This window comes from Megascapheus bottae, chromosome 27, assembly GCF_031878675.1.
Source record: "Megascapheus bottae isolate mThoBot1 chromosome 27, mThoBot2.hap1, whole genome shotgun sequence".
Taxonomy (NCBI): Eukaryota; Metazoa; Chordata; class Mammalia; order Rodentia; family Geomyidae; genus Megascapheus; species Megascapheus bottae.
In genome coordinates, this window is record NC_143535.1 from 17,901,755 (window position 1) to 17,924,676 (window position 22,922).

At 40.6% G+C, this 22,922-nt stretch overlaps 1 protein-coding gene across 1 annotated transcript in view; it reads left to right on the forward strand.

The window, feature by feature from the left end:
• The first annotated feature begins 13,601 nt into the window (after positions 1-13,601).
• Positions 13,602-22,922, forward strand: part of Tmem45b (transmembrane protein 45B) — a 37,008-nt gene continuing 27,687 nt past the window's right edge. Inside the window, exon 1 of the mRNA XM_090319710.1 lies at positions 13,602-13,672. The gene's annotated coding sequence lies outside the window, so the exon portion shown is untranslated. The remainder of the gene's footprint in view (positions 13,673-22,922) is intronic.

Consider the following 22,922-nt stretch of genomic DNA (forward strand, 5'->3'; position numbering starts at 1 on the left):
GTGTGTGTGTGTGTGTAAAAAGACTTGGTGTTCTAAGCTAGCAAGTACAAGACCCTGAGTTCAAACTCTACTACCAGAGAAAAAGGAAAAGAAGGAGAAGGGGGGGAGAAGGAGAAAGGGGGGAGAAGGAGAAGGAGGAGGAGATGGGGAGGAGGAGGAGGGGCAGGAAGAGAAGGAGGAGGACAGACTGAGACTAGTGACCTCTGAGAGAATAGATTTTTAAATATTCAATGTTCTCTGACCACAGTGAAATTAAATCAATATAATTTATCAAATTATATTAAATAAAATATTATTTAAACTAAATTCATATATAATATATTAGCTGAGCCATCTGGAAATTAAAACTACTAGTATTGTTTTGCTGGGTCTAAACCATACACTATGGCAAGAAAATTAAATTAAAAATACAGATATTGGAACAAAAGATTTTTTCCCATTCATATTATCATTAAATTATATGTCTTTAATCCGTACATTATTCTACTGATGTGGCCGTCACTCCAATAACAGTACTGATACTAGGACTTTAAATCCCTTTGGATAAAATACATTCAGGAAAGTTACTGTAACAGTGGGTGGCTTAACATTACATACATACATTTATCATCTGTCTGGTCTAATTTTACTTCTTGATTCCTTTAATGCATAGTTTACTAGCTTCCTGAGAAATTTTCTTTGATTGTAATTGAAGTTGGAAAGTTATCTCATCTTTCTTAAGGGAGGTAACTTGAATGGTTTTAATTGCTATTTCCCACATAGCTGTTTAATATGTATAAGGAAGAAAATAATGAGATTCTAGGAACCTGGTTCTGAGGTTTTGCAAGACTGTGGATGAGAAATTCTGTATCCTGTTCTATATGATCTGAATCCATTCCACTGTCCATTCCTGGGGAGAAGAGACAGAGGAAGACAAGGCATATACATTAACTATGTTATAATCCAAAATTCACAACTTTTGCCTCACCAAAGTTTTTGGCTACAGATACTGACTCCAAAATGACAGAGCTGGCAGATTTCCTCTTCTTGATTCGTGAGTGTGTGTGTGTGTGTGTGTGTGTGTGTGTGTGTGTGTGTGTGTGTGTGTGTGTCTGTCTGTCTGTCTGTCGGTTTGTCTCTGTCCTGGGGCTTGAACTCAGGGCCTGGTCATTGCTTAGGAGCTTTTCTGCTCCAGGATAGTGCTCTACCACTTGAGCCACAGTTTCACCTATACTTATTTAGGCAGTTAATTGGAGGGAAGAGTCTTACTGACTTTCCTGCCAGGACTGGCTTCAAATCCCAGTCCTCAGATCTCAGTCCCCTGAGTCATTAGAATTACAGGCCTGAGTCACTGACACCCAGATTTTCCTGATTCTTGGTAATAATATCTCACAAAGGTTTTAAGAAGAAAGATAAATGAAAGCCCGATTTAAATTATTTCCTCTGAATCCCCTGATCTTCAGAATCTCAAACTCTGTTTCCCTCCTGACTTCTTATTCTTCCTACATCCAGTTATTTACCTCTACCTTTTCTCAGTAATTATATCCCCCTCTTCATGGATAACTGAAAAAATATTTGAAGGGTAGAGGGCAGAGGAGGGCACAGAACTTGAGGAAAAAGGATGAGGACGTGCATCAAGGAAGCTCAGTGGGCACTGATGAATGTGAGCTCTACAAGTCATGGGTGGAGACTGAAGAGAATAAAGGAACAAAAGACACTGCCCAAAAGTAAATGTACTCATTACCTGACTCATATAATTGTAACCCCTCTGAATATCTCTTCTATAATAGCAATAAATTATTTTGTAAAAAAAAATCCTTTCTAAACATGAAAATTCAAAAAAAGTGTTGAATATATACATCGTGTGTATTTACAACTAAGCAGAAATTACTATTTTGTCGGATGTTACCATTGCTTCAGATCTCTCTAATAGAAACATTTGGAATATGCTTGCTATTTACCATGCAGAATAGATGTCACATGAATATGTGAATCCTTAGATAAGAGATATGTGAGTTGATGATTACACCAATCATGTAATAGATACTATCATCATTTCCATTTCACAAGCAGAGAAGTTGAAGCATGCAGAAAATTGTACCGTAACAGGGCTGATAATCGGCAAATCTGAAATTTGAATCCCTGTTAATTCACCTGCCGAGGCTCATGATTTGACCTCTGCACTATATATTACCTCTCACTAACACAGAGGCTACAAGAAAGCCAGTCTTTCAAAAATAAGTAAAGTTGGAGCCGGGAGTTTGGCCTAGTGGTTAAAGTGCATGCCTAGCATGCATGAAGACCCAGGTTCGATTCCTCGGTACCACATACATAGAAAAAAGCCAGAAGTGGTGCTGAGGCTCAAGTGGTACAGCTCTAGCCTTGAGAAAGTCCAAGGACAGTGTTCAGGCCCTGAGCTCAAGCCTAGGACTGGCAAAAAAAAAAAAAAAAAAAAAGTAAAGCTGTAGCACAGTAGCTAATTGCCTTCCTCTCATTCTTTGTCCTCTCCATTACTCCCCCCTCCCTCTGAAAAGGTTGCAAGTAATTTGAAGATGTGGGTAATTATGATAAATAACATGTCCTGTTCTGTGTACTTTGGGGTCACAGAGGAAGAGGACTGAATGGTTCAACTCAACATCCATCTTGGTCCACCTGGATCCCTTTCGTGGTTTCTGTAAATAAATTTACAGATCCCTTTCAATTCCTGCTTTTTAACTCCTCTATGTCCTGGTTCCTCATCCTTCGCTTTCATACTTAGCTGGTCTAAGTCCTATTCCAAAACTAAGTGACATTTTTCTTGGAATAGATTAATGTTTAAAATAATTTGCAGTGCAAGGGATCTATTTTTATATATTTTAAATTGCTTGCAAGGTTTTGTAACTAATGGATAAATAAAACAATGCAGATTTATTATCTTGTCGTTTTGAGGGTCAGAAATACAAAAATCCCACCTGAAATCTTAACTACTCAGGAGTCTGAGATGCAGAGGATTGCACTGTTCAAGCCACCCCAGAGGGGGAAGAAAAAGTTCTGACAACATCTCCAAAATGATCAGAAAAAAAAAAAAAAGCAGAACTACAAATGCGGCGGCTCATGGGGTGAGGTGCTAACCCTTCAAACAAGCCAAGTACGCAGAAGTTGCTGAGTTAGAGGCCTGTTGTGCTTCTCCCCACACCCCCTTATCCCTCCTCCCCAAAGAAAAAAAATGTTACAAAACCAGTGTTGTCCTTGGGTTGAAGTTGCAGTGCAGAACTCTGTCCTGAAGGCTCTTGGGAGAAGATCCATTTCCTCTTCTTTTCAGCTTCCCTGCATCCCCCAGCTTGTGGTCCCTTCCACTGTCCTCAAAGCCAGCCATCACCACTATGATAGCTCCTTCACTACCCCTAACCTTACTGTCCCCCTAATGTCATGACCCTTGTGATTACTCTTAGGATTCCAAGGGGAGAATTGGATGATCCCCTTACCTTTTATTTTTAATTTTCATTAGTACAAATTATTTGTATAAAGGTATTTCGTTGTGATATTTATTCACATCTATGTAGTTTCAGCTGATGAAATTCAATTGAATAATTCAGTTCTGTACCACTTGTTCTTCATACTCCTCCCAAGTTTCACATTATTTGTAAAACTCATATTGTGTTTGGTCTTCAAAGGCCAAACACATGATTCCAATTATTAATGAGTTGGAAAAAGACTTGAAATGCTTCTCATTTGTGGGTCTCCTTTGAAAATGTCCTGCTTGTATCATTTGCCAAGGTTTCTGTCATATTTCACATTGCTGGTTCACAAGGGCTGCTTTTCTGCTCTAGCATTTGTCTCTTTCAGTCTCAGAGATTCTAAATACATTTTCCCAAGTGTATAGTCACTCAAAATCATCAAATGAATGAACTAGTATGATGTAAGTTGCAGGTGACTACTAAAAGTTTTAGCCAACAATGATAAACAGGGGAAAAGAACAGGAAAAGTTTGGTGATATATATGGTCATTCATTATATGCTTTCTTCCAGTTTTTATTAGCTGGTGGCTCATGTCTGTAATCCTATCTACTCAGGAGGCTGAGGTCTGAGGATTGCCATTTAGAGCCAGCCCAGGCAGAAAAGTCTCTGTAAAACTCTATGTCCACTTAATCACCAGAAAACCATTGGTACTGTGGCTCAAAGTGGTAGAGCACTAGCCTTGATCAAAAGAGCTCAGGAACAATGCCCAGGCCCTGAGTTCAAGCCCCATGGCTGACAAAACAAAGCAAAACAACAACAAAATAACCCCACCATTTTTTACAAAGTACTTTTTAAAAGGTGAACGCTAACCCTATTACAGCTGAAAAAGCTTCAAGATACCTACCCCCAGGCTTTCTGCTAGAGGCCACTCTGTTTGTGGGGCTTGGGCTGTCTCTTAGCTTTACTGCTCAAGACTGGTATTCTATCTCTTGAACCACAGTTCTACTTCTGACTTATTTGCTGGTTTATTGAAAATAAGCATATCATTCATGGACTTTTCTGCCCAGCCTGTTTTCAAATTGTGATTCTCAGATCTTAGCACCATGGGTAGCTAGGAGTATAGACATGAACCTAAATGTATGTATGAACGTATGTATGTATGTACACATGCATGAATATACACACATATATGCACTTAGGTATTAGAAATATATGTATGTATATATTCCTAATACATACATATTATATGTATTCCAAATATATGTATGTGTATATGTATATATATATGTATTTCTATGTGGTATGTATGGTATATGTAAGTTCATAATACATACGTGTATATAGGCACACTATATTAGGTATTAGTAATATATACATATGCACTTGCTCTTTAGATATAGTGATGCCCTCTCTATTCCTGTACAAAGCCTACTCTGCTTGCAGGACTCAGCACAGCACAACCAGTACTAAGGAAGCACTGGAGCTGAGGGGCTGTTGCAGCATAAGATGTGTCCAGTACTGCTGCTCACTTTCAACTCTTCCTGCCCCTCTTCCGTTCAAATCATCATGGAGCTTCCTCCAGTGTAGAGGTTGGGTGCAATGTCTGCAAAGTTTCCTGAACAGGACCAGTTACTGGGCAGCAGGTCTTCAGGACATTATTGTCGTGATCATCAAGTTCCACCCCACCAAGATTGCTTCCCTCTGCCCTTAATTCAGAGGTAACGTGCTCTGAAAAGAGGAGGCTTTCTCCCCTGCCTACCTCTGTCTCTTACTGCTCCTAAGAGTAATCAAAGTAGCTTCCTTTTCTGCTTGCGTGTGTAGTACACACTTGAAAACAATCAAGTGCGTGTATGTGGGGTTTCATTTCTGTGAGACATGCAAAGCAAAAGCAAATCATATCAGTAGCTCCATACGAAAAGAACCACTCAACCACGGAGCCCTCTTCTCACGTACAGCTGGAACGTTTTCCAGGATAGAACATGTAAAACCACAAATCAAACCTCTGTAGGTTTTTAAAACATAGATACCATACAAAGTTTTTCTCAGTGGCCATGATGGGATAAAGATAAAATCTAATCACAGAAAGAAAAAAACGTTTTGGGGCAGCTGATTTACCATTTTAGTTTTTATCTTTTGTTTCGTTTTGTTTGTTTGTTTGTTTTTGCTTTGGTTACCTTTCAGATAAAGTCTTGTGTTTTTGTTTGCTGGCTTTGATCATTCTAATCCTTTCATGTTACAGTTGTCAGCACACCCAATTTAATGAACGAGGTTTCACCACTAACAATTTTTCCAGGTTTGACTTGCTTCTCAACCCTCCCAATCACTACCTGTACAGTATCTCAGATTACAGGCGAGAGTCTAAACACAACCTTTCACAACCAAGGAGTCAGAGAAGAAAATATAAGGAAACTCCCTGCCTACTTCCTCATTCTGGAAGAAGAGTAAGATAGCAGATGAGATTTCTAAACTGAAAGCTTACTGAAGGAAGAAAAATGACACAGCTTAGAAAACAAGAGACTCAAGAAGTGAAAGGCTAAAAACAAAATAGAGAAATCAGCAAAACTATCATTGTATTCTTTGAAAATCAAATCAATCCCCACCTCTATCTTCATCTTCCCAGCATGTGATCAGTAACTTCCAGTTATTTATAAACCACCCAGTATGGGATATTTTGCTACAGCACCACAAATGGACTATCACCTAGATGAAATAGGAAAATGATCAATTTTTGATTAAGAACCGAGGAAAGAAAACTTAAAAAGCAAACATAAGAATAGGGCTATTACTGAGTCCACAAAAATAAAAACAATTATAAGAGACCATGGTGAATACCTTTTCACGCCAATAAACTGGATGGTTGGTATGGTTGCCCAATTCACATGAAAACTGAATGCCCCATATGCAACTGAATTATGAGCTGTAGCATTTGGGAGGTGATTGAGTCAGGATGATTCTATCCTTATTAAAGGATTTTAAGAAGGGTGTCAATCCTTCTTGAGCAAACTTTCTGCAACGTGACACTTCAGTGTCCTATCCTCTGAAGGATACAGCAACAAGGTATCATCTTAGGATATCTTTGGCACCACAAGAACCAAAACCTACTGTAATTTTTTTCCAGCCCCAGGAACTCTGAGCAATTAACTTTAAGTTAATTAATTCCAAGTTGCAGCACAAACAAACTAAGGCAATAATCTAGATAATATGAGCAAACTCCTGAAAACATATCATCTACCAAAAGTAAATGATGAAGAAAGTAAAACTAGTAAGATTAAATCAATAATTCAAAAACCTCCTGAGCAGCGTGTGGCTCAAAAGATTGAGGGCCAATCTAGAAATCTCATGACTCTTCAGTTAATACCTTAGTTTATGGCAGTTCTTGTCATGCACATTTGTTGGGTTTTGTCCAATTTTCTTTCTGTACCAATTGAGATAATCAGTCGGTCTTCTTTTTTCCCCCATGCTGTTAATATGATATATTATACTAGCTCCTGTCACACACACATACACACACACACACACACACACACACACACACACACACGCACACACGTGCAAGTGCTGGTACTAGGGCTTGAACTCAGGCCCCAGGCACTGTCCTTCAGCTTTTTCACTCAAGATTGGCACTCTACCACTTGAAGCTACAGTTTCACTTCTGGCTTTTGGGTGACTAATTCGAGATAAGAGTTAAATTTCTGCCCTGGTTGATTTTGAATCATGATCCTCAGATCTCAGCCTCATGAGGACCTAGGATTATAGGCATAAATTACCAACACCCAGCTCATTTTTATATATAGAAACATCCTTGAAGTCTGGAAATAAATCCTACTACAATACTACAAAAGACGTATTTGAAAAAAATCAATATCCTACCTGAGACTTCTCATCCACTTGCTCAATCATTGGTCTATGGAAGTTCACCAATTTAGTCATCATGTTTGAATTCCAGTCCACACGAGAGGAGAAGGGAAGCCATATGATGCAATCCTCGTTTTTACCACACCCACCAGAAGTTGCCTGTTTTACTCTACTCTCAGCTCATTGCCCTGAACTGAGTCATACTAGACTAAGTTCCCAGGTAGACTTAGCTACTAAGCTACTAGACTAGCTATGAGTGAGCCTGTTGTATGAAAATTGGCTCAACTAGCACCACAGTGGACAAGAGGGGACTGGAAGTGAGCAACTCTATCCCAAGATTTTCCAAAAGAATAATCGTTCTATTCTAATAATATGTATAAAATAAATCATTCCCCACTATAATGCCACCCTAACCAGGGCACTGGTGTTTCATGCCTGTAATCCTAGCTACTCAAGAGACTGACACCTGGAAAAATCTCAGTTCAAAGTCCACTGGGCACAAGTCTATGAGATTCAATTTCCAAAACAACTAGACAAATGCTGTAGTGGGAACATTATTCAACTGGTGGACCACCTGAAAGGTGACTGAAGGCATAAGGCCCTGAGTTTAAGCCCTAGAACAGGAAAATGAAAAAATTTTAAAGATACATACATACATACATACATACATACATACATACATACGTACATACATATGTACGTACATACACATGTCACTGAGCTGGGCACTGGTGCCTCATGCTTAAAATCCTAAGGGCTCAGAATTGGAGACTCTTGGTTCAAAGCAAACCCTGGAAGAAAAGTCCATGAAACTTTATTTCTTAAATAGCCAGCAAAATCTGGACTGAAGATATATCTCAAGTGGTAGAGCACCAGCTAAGCAAATAAGCCGAATGAGAACATGGGGTCTTGATTTCAAGCTTTCATACTAGAAAAAAATAAAATTAAAAAGCCATCCTTAGTTTACTGAGAAGCACATGAAAACCCATTTCTATACATTAACGTGTTCTATTTCTATATGAAAGCAGCTTGATAATATTTTGTTAGCTGCTATTATTGTATCATTGTATAATTGATTTCCTAATTGTTTTCCTGTTGTTGACTGCTTGAAGCTTTGTTTTTAGCTTTTTTTTTTTTGCCAGTCCTGGGGCTTGAACTCAGGGCCTAAGCACTGTCCTTGGGCTTTCTCAAGGCTAGAGCTCTACCACTTGAGCCTCAGCACCACTTCCAGCTTTTTCCTATGTATGTGGTACTGAGGAATCGAACCCAGGCCTTCGTGCATGCTAGGCAAGCACTCTACCACTAGGCCAAACTCCCAGTCCCTAGTTTAGCTTCTTTTAAAGATGTTCAAATCTGTACTGTTTTATTAAATAAATATTTTCATTCTTAAAAAAGTTTATTTGGTATTTTTATTACATTCAGGTGCCATGGTGGATTTTTTTAATGTATTCAGACATGTCTTAATGTCATATAGTCAATCGCAATAATCAATGGATTAAAATAAAAGCAAGGAATATTTGAAAGCTGGAAAACAAGCAGAAGCCATAACATAATTGAGGATTTTTGTTATTTTTTTCCTAAGGAGAATGAAAGTTTCAGGAAGGCTATAGTCACATCTACATTTGTCTGGCTGCAGAGAGATTGGGGAGCACACAACTAGGAAATGGAACATGTGAATAGGAATGATAGCTACCTTGACTTTCACCTTATTAACAAGTCCTGAAAATTCTCACTCAAAGAATATGGTAGGAGCATATCCAGAAGGTGACAGGAGCTATCTGTCATTTGTAGAAAATGCTAGTATTTTCCAGGCTGAGATTCTGTCACTCTGAAGAGCATGGAAAAGCAGAACAAAGCAACCCACAATGAGAGCATGCTCTGTGGTCCCTGAGTATAGTAGTGCATTTCACTCCTGAGAAAACTGAGGGGCTTTGTACTAAGAAGAAATTGTAGGTCTGTCTCTTGCACTATTAGGGTGTTTGAGGATTTAGGGATTTCTGTAAGTACCATTCAATCCTTGGGCATTGGAAAATAATGCTTCTCAAAAGTTTTATCCTACACAAGAGGGTTTGAAGGACTTGGTCTCATGTGGAAATACAAAAATCTACTCACAGTGGGGTGTGTGTATGGGTGTGTGCGCGCGTAATGGTGATGTTGTTGTTACTTGCTTTCTAATTGCAGGGCTATGGTCTCCGTATATTGTAGTACACACTTTTGATAACCGATGTAAGTAGGCCTTGGCGTTGGTGTGCTTCTTAGTTGGAGAAATCAAGTTGGGGCTTGCTATTAGTCGATACCACATACTTTTTGAGCAACGGTCAACATTAAGGATACAGGACACTAAGATTCGGACACTTAGCTGATAAGGTCAGAGCTCCTCTATGTACTTGGGACATGATTCTTAGAGAGCCCAGCTTGGGTTTTGCTGAGACCTAGAGCTGCCTTCTCCTCCCCTTCCTTCTACCTCCTCAGTTTTTCCTTCCTCCCATCTCCCTCATATCCCTTTTGGGAGCAGCATCAGCTTTAAGCTGCCTGAAATTGATAGAGGCAGAAATAAAATCTTAGTTCTGACTTTTTAAGACTAAGAAGCATCTTTATCCTCCACTAACTATACAATTAACACTCATATGTTTATGGCTTTAGCTTATGAGGAAGTTAGGAGGCATACAGAAGCAGGTGTGAAGAGACAAGGCCATAGTCCCAGCACTCGGGAGACTAAGGCAGGAAGATAAGAAGTTTAGGCCAGCCTGAACTCTACCCAGTGATACCTTAAGTCAAGAAACAAAACAAGCAAAGGGGATGTAGCGATGAAACAGTCTCTTCGGGGTTATAGTCACTTAGGGCTCCGCTTGAAAATGTGTGCTGCAACGTGCATCAGGGTGAGGGCTGGTGATCTCATTTTCAAGCTAAGATGCCAGACCCGTTCTCGTACTGACTGGTGCCCATGGATTTTGAAATACGGGGTGGGGTGGAGCTCTGAGTGTGTCACCAGAGACAGGTAATTCTCAGCCACTGGATTCTTTCTCTGGTTTTTCTGTGCCTGACCTCTAGGCCATTATCCTTCCCATGTGTCCCCTTCCTGGGTCCAGGTCACAGAAGAAGGACGTTTTCAGGTTAATGTCTTAGGTTTCCCAATGCCTTTCCTGACTAAATAGAAGAGTCAGATTACTTGAACAAAAGAAGCAGCAATAGCCAGGCACCCATAGCTCGCGTTTGTGATCCTAGCTATTCAGAAGGCTGAGATCTGAGGATCTTGGTTCAAAGCCAACCTCAGAAGGAAAGTCTGTGAGACTCTTTATTTCTAATAAATTACCAAAAAAAGCAAGAAGTGGAGCTGTAGATTGAGTGGTAGAATGCTAGCCTCAGGAACAGCATAAAAAGCCCAGTTCAAAGTTCAAGCCCCAATGCCCCTCACCAAAAAAAAGAAAGAAAGAAAGAAAGAAAGAAAGAAAGAAAGAAAGAAAGAAAGAAATCATTGTCCAAGAAAACTTATACCCATTACCTGACTCATGGAGTTGTGGCCTCTCTATACAATACCTTAATTCTAACAATAAAATTATCTCAAAAAAAAAGGCAGCATTAAGGAGCCCTGCCCTTTGGTATTGCTTAGTGACCATCATTTGCTTTGCTTTACAAATGGATACTAAAAGCATGATCTCCAAGAAGCCTGAAAACAATAGAATGAGCTAGGATACCTTAGCCATCTCTAGAGGTTCTCATCCCCCACTTTCCCCAGTCATTTGTTTCCTATATGCCATTTGTGGAGCTGGAACCCAGGGTCTGGGCTCTGTCCCTGAGCTTTTATTGCTTGAGGCTAATATTGTACCACTAGAGCCACAGCTCTATTTCTGGCTTTAAGGGTAGTTTAATCAAGACTAAGACTCTCACAGACTTTCCTGCCTGGGGTAGCAGCTGGCTTTGATCCACATTCCTCATAAATCAGCCTTCTGAATGACAATAGCCACTGGATACCCAACATGGAGAGGTTTTTTTATCTCATTTTTTAAATTGAATAATTTTTGTTGTAAAGATGATGTACGGAGGGGTTAATAAGTAAGATAATGAGTACATTTCTTGTCGAACAGCCACCCCACCCTCATTTTTCTCCCATTATCCCTCCTCCCAACACCTTCCCCCAAAGCTGTAAAGTTCATTGCCAATCTGGTGTCTTGTAATTATTGCTGTTGCATTAGTTCACTATTTGTCCTAGTTTCATCATTTTGTCATTCCCCTTCCCTTCCCCAAAGCAGAGAAACATACATGCAAGACACAAGGTACCAGAATCAAAAACTAACTACAGGGGATAAGCTGTGGGAACCAAAAAGCAGAGAAGCCCTCACCCACTTATGACCAAAGAAGATTGCAAAGTTTCTTCAGTGTAATTGTGCTGCTCTGCTGTTTGGAGGCCATGGTGACAATGTTTATTGTGGGGTCCAGAGGTGGACAAACTATGAGACTACTCAGACACCATCGGGAAGTTAGAAGTTTATTGAGCAGGGAAGGAGCTGACATGCCAGGACTGCACTCCAAGGTCGGGATCCAGAGTGCAGCCGGGATATGTAAAAGCAGGCAGTTTTTAAAGAAGGCCAGCAAACATGATGAGGGTTTCACACTATAAATCTCATGCCTCTTTATCGATAGTCAAGAAGCATCTGGTAGTGCGTGCCAGGATGTCTCAAGATACAGTCTTTTTAGTCTGGGTAAAGGAATGACAGGGGAAAGGGTGTTAAGTCTGGGTAAACAGTGACAGAGGGAAGTGCTGAAAAGTGTGTTAAGTCTGGGTAAACAATGGCAGAGGGAAGCAGGGGGAAGGGAAGGACCCTAAGCCACAGTCCCTGATTTCCACAATTCCATTACAATATATTTCTCCATTTTCCCACATTACATGTTAAAAAAGAGGTAAAATTCTGTTAACTTAACTGCTGAATTCTGCTTCTGCAAATGGCTTGCTTAACTTGTGTTTGCTTGACCACCTGTATGTGGTACATGTAGCTTTTGTGCTTAAAATCCCAAGTTACAGGGGCCAGAAATTTGGCCTACTGGCAGAGTGCTTGCCTAGCATGCACAAAGACTGGGGTTTGATTCCTAGGTACCACATACATAGAGAAAAGCCAGAAGTGGTGCTGTAGCTCAAGTGGTAGAGCTCTGGCCTTGAGAAAACCTGAGGACAATGCACAGGCCATGAGCCCAAGCCCAGGACTGGCAAAAAAAAAAAAAAAAGCTACAGAGTCTAGATCCCAACCCTAAGACTCAGTCTCCCTGCCACCCCCATATGGTATAAATAATTTTTTCATCTGTCTCTGAGAGCAATGGCCTTGCTGCTTGTCTGGGTATACCATAAAACCAAAGGAGAAAAAAAAAAAGAAAGAAAAAGAAAAACTTCATGGAGTACATTAAACATAACAACATCCTCAACAGTAACAACAGCCAAACAAAACACTGAGAAGTGTTTAACAACTTAGTAATTCACCTCAGCTCAATTCTTTAAATTATCTGAGGCAGAACCCTAGCTCTAGCATTCTTTTAGTTCTGTTAATGCCTCCAGGGATGAGGAGCAAGAAAGAGACTGGCAGAGCAGGTAAATCCCTTAGCTAGAGATAAAGATAATCGCTGAGATAACTACAAAGATGAATAGGGCTTTAACACCTTAGAAGGAGCAAACAAAGTCAAGAATTCTAGATAAGAAAGCCGCTCCTCCTGGATTTTCGCTCAGAACACCTACGTCATCCATCCCATGGATTTGTGGTCAGAGAAGCCTATAGCCAATTTATTGGATGGGTGGCTGGATGGATGGATAGATGGACAGATGAATAAATGGGTGGATGGTGGGCAGGTGGATAGCTGGATGGTTGGATAGGTGAATGGGTGGATGAAATAATAAATGAATGAACTATATAGGCACAGAACTTAAACCCTGGACTTTGGTCCTGCATGAACCAACTGGAAGGAATCAACCCCTTTGCCAGATGCTGATTTATAGCTGTTTCTCTGGTGCTCACCTGCTTGTTGGACTTGGTAAGCAGTCTTTAAAGACTCTTCCAGTGATTCCCCTCCTCCCGGACCTTGCGATAACTTCGCACAGTTGAAGGTCACAGCTGGTCAAAGTCCACCTGGATGGCACCGGAACTGCCCACTGCTAAACCCCACACCTGGAGCCCACAGTGCCTGGGGACAGTCACGGTCTTCAAAGAAGGGTCGGGGAGGGTCAAGATCGCGGAGGCTAGGGCGGTTCCGGAAACTGCAGGCCCAGCAGGCTGGGAGGGAGGGGAGGTTAGGACTGGAGAGGGGCGGGACGGGGCGGGGCAGCCGGCTGGCGCTGGCACCTGCCCTCCTGGGCTCAGCTGCAGTTGGCAAGTGGCTGCGCCGGCCGGGGACACCTCCTAGACACCCACCGGGCGCAGGTCAGATGCCCTTTTTGGGGGAAGGGGACTCGAACTGGGAAGAGGGCTGGGGAGAGAGGACTCACCGAGAACGGGCTGGGATGGAGAGGAGAGATCAGGTTGAGAGGGGTCCGGACAGAGGAGGGAAGCAGGGATGGGAAGGAGTGCTCAGCTGGAGAGGGGGTTGGAGAGTGTGGGTTCCCTGGAACCCAGCCTGGGAGGCCCCTTGGGTCTGGGGAGCGATAATCCACAGGGCTTCAGCCTGAGCTCTTGCACATCTGTCCCCAAACAAAGCACCCGTCACCCTGGAAAGCTGGTGGCTCAGAGTCCCCAGGGAATCAGAATCATCCCACCCAGATACCCCTAAGTGTCCCAAGTGACTTGTGGTCACTTGTAACCCCGACTGTCTTTCTTAGCTCCTATCTGCAGGTAACACAACCAGGAAGTTTGTTATCTAAGAAAAGAGACTGATTAAAAAAAAAAACGTTCCTCCAGCCAGTTCCTCCAGTTTTGTTATTAGATTAAGGGGTAGAAACTTTAGGGGCACGGGAAGTTAACTAAGGATAAGCTGCACCATGGAGGCACCTATTGCTTTATGAATTGCAAATCGCTTTAAAATGTAATCAGAGAAGCCTCTCTCTTAAAGCTGGAAATGACTATTTCCTTTACATCCTCTTCCGTGCCACACCCTTCCTTATTGCTCCATCCAGGACTGCGCTCCATCCAGGGCTCTACTTCACGCCCACCCGACGTAGCCTAGTCGCTTGTTTTACAAGGTACTCAGTAGGCTGAGATCAGATCAGGGTTGGAAGCCAGCTCAGAAAGGAAAGTCCATGAGATTCTGATTTGCAATTAACCAGAAGAAAAGAAAAGAAAAGAAAAGAGAGAGGAAGAAAGAACAAAAGAAAGAGAGAGAAGGAAGGAAAGAAAGAAAGAAAGAAAGAAAGAAAGAAAGAAAGAAAGAAAGAAAATGATTTTTTTTTAAGCTGAAAGTGGAGTTGTGACTCAAATGGTATCTACTAGTCTTGAGTGAAAAATTAAGAAACCATGCCCAGGCAAAGTTCAAGTGCCACTACCAACACACAAACAGGAGAGGAGGAGGAGGAAAGAAAAAAGAAGGAAGGGAAGGGAAGGGGAAGAGGGAGGAGGAGGGAGGGAGAAGCAAAAGAAAGAAAAGAAAGAAGGTAGGAAAGAAAGAAAGAAAAAGTAGTGTGGCTTATTGTTTATAAGAATTGATGCTGGGAACTCGTGGCTCACACCTGTAATCCTAGCTACTCAGGAGGCTGAGATCTGAGGATCACAGTTCAAAGCCAGTCCATGCAGGAAAGTCCTTGAAACGTCTCCAATTAACCACCAGAAAACCGGAAGTACAGCTGTAGCTCCAAATGTTAGAGCACTAACCTTGAGCTGAAGAGCTCAGGGACAGCACCCAGGTCCCGAGTATGTTTATTTTAAACTGGATTGCAACAGAATCTGGTTTTTGTACCACAGTTCTATTGTAAGTGGCATAGGGCCACTTCAGACTTAGAAATCATGGAAGTTTCTTGATTTAGTAACCATGTGGTTTGGTCACCCTCTGTTAGTCAGAATGTGGGGAAGACATGGAACTGATATTGAGACTTTATAGAATCTGAACCTTGGGTTTTACAAGGGGGAGTGGCTGTGATCATGGAAGCTGACCTCGTTATCTCTGGTGCAGATTATTTGTTCTGATGTGATGGGAGCCACACGTGCAAGTTCCTTCTTTCTAAAGTGCTTTGGATTTTTTTTTCTCAGTCCTTCCATGGGAGGTGGAAACAGTCCCTCCACCCTTGTCCTTGTATTCTGTATATTCTGGATTCTTCTCCAGCCCTTCTGATGATGAAGCTTAGCTGTAATGGCAGAGATGAAGCTGTTGAATCTTCTGTTTGAGGGTCTCCTCTAATATGTATGTGGCTCCTGATATATTTGACCAGAGACACTGAGAAAAAAAGGAAGATTTGTATGAAGAGAATGCTGTCTTCTAACATTTACTAGTAAAGGATTCAGGGCAATTTCACCTGTGTGAAGCTACCCTCTTTGCAAAAGTCCTTGAAATTTTAAAACTTCTTAATTATAAGAGAAGTCATGTGTGTTATCAACAGATATGCACATACATAGGCAACATTTCTTAACCAATCATTGTTTCTACGAAGATGTCAGCAGACATGATTATTTACTATATTGGAATGTACTAAATGTGAATAGAGGCTGCAGGCAAGTAATCTCCATACTTCATTAGAACCCTGCAATTTCGAGACTTTTAACCAGCTAGTCTGCTCCCCAAGATGTTCACTGGAGCTAGATAAACAAAAACAGATTTAAATTTTAAGTTTTTTAGACTAACCAATGGCTCACAGCTGCAATCTTACCTTTTTGAAAGGATGGAGGTACAAAGTCAGCCCAGGCAGAAAAGTTTCCAAGATGCGTATCTCCAGTTAATAAGCAAAATGCAGGACTGATGCATGACTTCAGTGGTAGAGGACCACCTTTGAACAAGCTCCTCTACTGACAATTTTTGTTTACATACACAATTTTTTTTAGCTGCTCTCTTGTGTAAAAATTAAATAAGCCTAAGATGTATCTCTGGAGGCTAGAAGGAAAGTCAAAAGGTCTACCTACCCATTACGCTGAAGATATCAAAGCTTGTTGCCAGGACTAAGATACTATAAGCCATCCATTATCCACATCTTGCTGGCGTACGGGGTGTGGTGGCTCACGCCTGTAATCCTAGGTATTTAGGAGGCTGAGATCTGAGCACTGTGGTTCAAAAATAGCTGGGACAGACAAATCCAATTAAGCAGCAAAAATCTGGAAGTAAAAGTGTGGATCAAGGGGTAAAGGACTAGCCTTGAGCCCTGAATGCTAATGGTCAAGCCCCATTATAGTCACACACACACACACACACACACACACGCACAATACTACAACCGAGGTCTTTCAAACCTCACTCAGGGTTATCCATATATTAAATGGGGAACCAGGAGTCCACCCAGAATTACTTCCAGGACTGTACAGGTGTTTTGTTGTCGTCATTGTTGTTTATTTGTCCCTTTCATTTTGTGATAATGATTGTGATTTATTTCTCCTGAACAGATATACATTTGTTCGTCTCTTTTTATTTATTTATTTATTTTCATATATTTTTATTGTAATTAATAGAAGGGTTACATTATATTCGCCAGAGAGAAGGTGCATTGTTCGTCTCTTTTTGAGACAGTATCACACCACCTAGACTGGACTTGAACTTTCAATCCTTCTGCCTCAGCCTAAGAAAGAACATGAGGCCCTGAGTTCAAGCCCTGATATCAGCACAAAATAAAATAGAATAAATGGAGTTCCTGCCAAAGTATTATGTAATCACATCATAAGTCGAAAACGATTTCCCCACACCTAACCCCTGAGTGTCCTACCTCAGCAATGAAAATATACAATATAGGTTACTCCCTATGGAATTGTTTGATAGCTGGGAAACATCAGGTTGTCCCCACCCAGAAGCACAAAGAAGGTCATCAAAATATCACTCATGAAACATGTGAGTAGCCAAGATGGCCAAACACAAAGTCCTGTTGTAACCATATTGCTTTCATACTATCCTGTACTCAAACACTGTCAAGTTGAATCTTTGTCAATCCTTATCCTCTATACGTATAGATCCTAAAGATTTGACTGGATTTTGTGTTCTATGAGGGAAAAACATATTTGTCTGTCTGCTTTATAATTTCCATGCAAAGCCTAGACACTTAATAACAATAACAATGTATTCATTATATTCAATGTTTAAGCAATTAAAGGATGGCATTAGAATTTCATTTAGCTGTAAGCAGCAGATAACCTTTTTAAGGTGGCTTCAACAAGTAAGGAGTTGGGTTTGCCTCAGATAATTGTAAGCCTTGAATGGGAAAAGTTTGTGGCAAGAAAATGTGTTTTAAAATGTCATCTGAGACAGGGTCCTTTTGCATCCTGCCTCACTGGTGTGTGGCTAGAGCCATGAATCTCACTCAGATTCAGCATAAAGAAAGTCAGAAGCATATTTGAGTCTTTGATAACTTAGAGCTTTTCTGGCTAGGCACTGATAGCTGTAACTCTAGCTACTTGGGAGACTGAGATCTGAGGATGGTCATTTAAAGCAAGCCAGGGAAGGAAAGTCTGTGAGACTCGTATCTCTAATTAACAGAAAACAAGAAGTAGAGCTGTGGCTCAAAGTGGTGGAACACTACCTTTGAGTAAAATTGCTCAAGGACAGTCCCTAGTCCCTGAGTTCAAGCCCCACCACTGACAACAAAAAGAAAAAAAGAAGAAAAAAAAAGCCTTTCTGGAATCCCCATGGAGTTCTTGCATCTTGCTGGCCAGGAGTTTGTCTTGTAGTTGTGTTTTACATAGACATATTGCAATACCAACAAGGAGTTCTGTCAACATAGGAGGAAGTCACTGAAGGGCCACCTGTTGTCCACCTTTGAGTCAAAGACTATTTAAAAATGGCTTTGTCTTACAAAATGCCATCATTGATGAGATGCAGGCACTCTTATGAGAACTCAAGCTATCAGAGTTACAATTGGCTTCATGTCTGTAATGGAACCACTTTGAATCACATATTGGAAATAAATGTGAATATACTAAACACATTAGCTTTTTCCCTTGCCCTATTCCCTAAACGAAGTAGTATAACCATTATTTGTATAGTATTCACATTTTATCAGGTCTTCTTTGCATCAGTTATGGGGCTTGAACTCAGGGCCTGGGCACTGTCCCTGAGCAGTTTTGCTCAAGGGTAGTGCTCTACACTTAAAGCCACAACCCCACTTAACTAAAGATAAGCATCTCTTGAATTTTCTTGATTTAAACCACTCTCATAATCTGGGCCTCCAGATGACAGGTGTGTACCACCAGTGGCCAGCTTATAAAGTCTTCCTAAGTAATCTGAAGTGATTTCAAGTATATGGAAAGATACCTATAGATTATATGCAAATAGTATGCTATTTTATATAAGGGACTTGAGCACCTACAAATTTTGGTATCCATGGGAGAGTACTGGAACTAATTCTTCATGGACACTGAAGATAGACTGTATTTAAGTCTAAGACAAGTCTATGAACCTGAACAAGCACTGGCAGACCATGAAATTTGGCTGTGTGATACAGTTTTTCAAATTAGTTAGTTCTGTGGGGGTTTGGGGTTATTTATATTTTCATTTTCATTTCTGTTTTCATTTTGGTGTGATGCTGGTAGCTTTTTCCACTCAACGCTGTCACTTGATACTTCCAACTTTCTGTTTATAAATTGGAGATAAGAGCCCTTCCCATCTGTCTGCCTAGGCTGGCTTCAGACCAGGATCTTCAGAGCTCAGCCTCCTGAGTAGATAGGATTACAGTCATGAGCCACCAGTACCTGGAAGTTGCAGATTTTTACTGGGATTACACTGAGTTGTTACTCTCTGCAATACTTTTGTCTGTGCCTGACAGTAACCACCACCTTCCTATTCCTGGCATGTGAATACTGGCCCTTTCTTCCCTTCCTTCCTTCCCTCCCTCTCTACTTTCTTCCTTCCCTCTCTCCTTCCTTCTTCTTTCTTTCCTTTCTTCTTTCCTTCCTCCTTCCCTCCCTCTCTTTCTTTCTTCCTTTTTCATTCTCTATTTCTCTCTTTCCTTTCTCTCCTATTTCAGATCACATCTTTTGACATCCTCCCTTGTCTGTTTGAGGGCTTAGTTCTTTTGAACTGTTGTCATTTCATCTCATCTTCACTTCTTTCTCCCAGGCTCCCCAAACAGGATATGCTTACCATTAATATGTCATAATATTTACATTGTAAAGGCTATTCAGACCAATCCAGGCAGGTGAAATACCCTGACCTTTACCCTACCTTTTTTTCACCAATCTTTTTTGTATTTCCTGAAGTTAGTAATTGCTGCATTTTCTTTCTTTGCTTACTATTTTGAGGACTCTTCACCAACTCTTGCTTAGATTTGGACAGAATAATATAAATCCTCTCAATATGCATTAAATGTTGAATCAGTTTTACGTTGGGGGTGGGCAGGGGTACTTAGATCTCCATTCTCTGGAACTGGTTGTTCTTGGGTCTTAGTTACACAGGGAGCAGTGACCATCCCACACTGCAATCCTGGGAATTGTGCTGAATTCTGTTTTTGTTTGGTAGAGCTGGGTTGAAGGATAACTTCAACAAAATTGCTCATGGAGGCAGAAGCCCTTATCCCACAGACAAGGGAGCTCATGGTGCCCTTCCAAGAACCAAGAATTGTGTCTAGTTAACTAGTGGAAGAGAAAAGCCAGGTCACCATCAAGAAGCATGTGAAATAGATATGGAGTTTTTTCTTTTTTTCTATTGTGTGGCTTGAACTTAGAGCCTGGGAGCTGTCTCTGCACTTTTTCACTCAAGGCTAGTGTTCTACCACTTTGAGGCACATCGCCACTTTTGGTTTCCTGGTTTTAATTGGAGATGAGTCTCACAGACTTTCCTGCCTGGATTGGTGTTGAACCACAGTCCTCAAATCTGAATAGCTGGGATTACAGGTATGAACTACTGGTGCCTGGGTAGATTTTTCTATCTTGAAAACATTTTAAGGTCTTGTGATATTAAGGGAAAGAGCTTTGAACCTTTGTGGCCCCAATGAGTCATTATTTAATTTCTCATCCTAAATACATACTCACTTTTTAAAAAATTTTTAAATGTTATTGTAAAGATGATGTATAGAGAGGTTGTAGTTATGTAAGTCCAGTAATCACATTTTTCTAACAGTGTCACTCCTTCCCTCATTTTCTCCAAGTTACCCCCCACTCCCACCCCTGCCCCCAAGGTATTTTAGTCAAATATTATGACAATCAAAGAGATACCCCAAAACTCAGTTCAGGTAGCTAGAAGTCTTTATTTGAGTGCTAGCTGTCTGTAAGTCAGCCAATTACAAAGACTTGAAGCCAGCAAATACACGCAACACAATTAGGAAACAGACCAGAAAGAATGAAAAAACAACAATACAACACTGTGGTGACCAGAGAAGAGACAAGAGACAGGACAAAGGATGAGAACATGGAGATATATGGCATGGCATAATGGTGTCTGAGGTAGTTCAGGTAGGGTCAGGTCAAAGAATTGGGTCACAAGAAACTCCCAGTCCCAGACATTGGACAGACACATTTAGTAACCAATCAGCCAAGTGCCAATCCCTGCCTCCATGGATTCGGCCACACCCCGCATCTCTGTGGCATGAGTGTCATCTTACCTTGTGAAGACAAGATGCCAAATCCTACTTTAACCATGTGGCCAAGATGGTGATGGCCAGACTGATCTCCTCACTTCATATAGTTCATTTCCAACAGAGTGTCTAATGAGTATCACTGCTGAATTGGTTCATTATTTGCCCCACCCTTTCTGTGCTTCCCCTTCCCCTCTCCAAATCAGATAAACATATATAAGACAAAGGGTACAGAAATCAACAATAGCAACAAAGGGAACAAACCAAAGAAACGAAGAAAGAAGAAGAGAAAAACTGCAAACAGTACAATAAGTCCAATGGGTTATTACATTTGGACATGATTAATTAAACAGTAATCTAAATATTCACTCAGAACAAAGAGGGTATTCTTAGGAGCAGATCACAAAGGCTCAATAATTCTGTACATATTATCATATAAAATGATGCTTATCAAAAGGAACTTGAAGAAACAGAAATGAGATTTTTTTTAATTATACTGCTTATCGTACTCACTTTTATAGCTCATTTTGTTTTAGTAATTTTATGCCTCTTTTGTAAAGTTGGCTTCCCAAATGATACAAGACTCAGTTGTTGTTTGAGAACATGCCAGTTTTAGGCTGGTTTAATAGCTTGGAAATAATCACCTTCCTGAATTTTGAAAGCATTGTTCTATTTCCTTCTACTTTCTTAATATACTGATTTGTTTGCTTGATTTTTGGTTTTTTTTGTTGTTTTTTGTTTTTTGTTTGCAGTACTGGGATTTGAAGTCCAGAGCTCTGTGCTTACTAGGTTGATGCTCTGTCACTTAACCCTTAATGTGCTGTTGATAAGTTATTGTCATTTTAATTCCAGATCATCTGAACTTTGCTTTCATTTCTATAAAGCAGAATAAGCATAGTAAATTGCTGCCAGGATTTAAAAAAAAAAAAAAAACAAACTCAAGCTTAAAGCTTGTCCATGTACTTCCCTTAAGATTAAGGGAATAAATTCATTTTAGGGGAAATGAAGATGGGTAGACTAGAGGAAAATGAGGTTGATCAGCTTACAACAAATACAGGAGATATTCCTTCATGTGCTTCCCTCACGATTAAGGGACCAAAGTCTTTCAGAGGGAAATGGAGCCAGGTAACTCAAGGAAACGGAAATATGGTACTTAGAAACATAAAAATGCCATCTTTGCTTTAAAAAAGCAACAGGATGCATTCTTTCCTGAAAAAACTGCTTCCCCAATCTTAAACCACCTACTCCCACAAATGCAAGATAACTGGGTACTTCCTTATCTCACTGATGCATTCTTACCTAGAAACTCTGTAGGTAAAGCCAAGTGTAATTGCAGTAAAGACAAAAACACCTATCTTTGCATAACTTTGAAGCCAGATCTCCCAGCCTTACCATATAAATAGCCAAGGGGCAGCCTCTTTCTTCTCTATCTCCCTGAGAGACCACAAGATGTGCTCCTGCCTTTTGCTTGTCTCTTTGTCTGTCTTCTTGCCTTTCTTGCTGGTTTACTTGATAAAGCCTAGCCATTTTTTTCCATCATAACTTGTCCAGAAATTCTTTTTTTTTTTAACTGTATTTTTTTTGTCTTTTCTTTTTTGGCACTGGGAATCGAACCCAGGACGTTGCACTTCCTAGGCAAGCGCTTTGCCACTGAGCTACATCCCAGCCCTGTCCAGAAATTCTTATTCTGTGATCAAAATCAAGGACCCTAAAAGAAGACTTCCTACATTTAAAGGAAAACTTCACTAAACCTTAGCTGCATCCATCTTTTCTTTATTCCTCATCATTGATGATGGTTCATAATATTGCTAGCTGGTTGGGGTTTTTTTTTGTCACTGTACAAGAACTTCATAAGCATTGTTTTATGTTTAGAAATATCTAAATAAATTACCTATCATCTATCTATCTATCTATCTATCTATCTATCTATCTATCTATCTATCTGTCTATCTAACCTATCTTGGTAGTACCTGGGTATAAACTACAGAACTTGAGCTTGCTTCCCTTGCTTACTCAGCTGGCACTCTGTCACTTGAGCCAGGCCT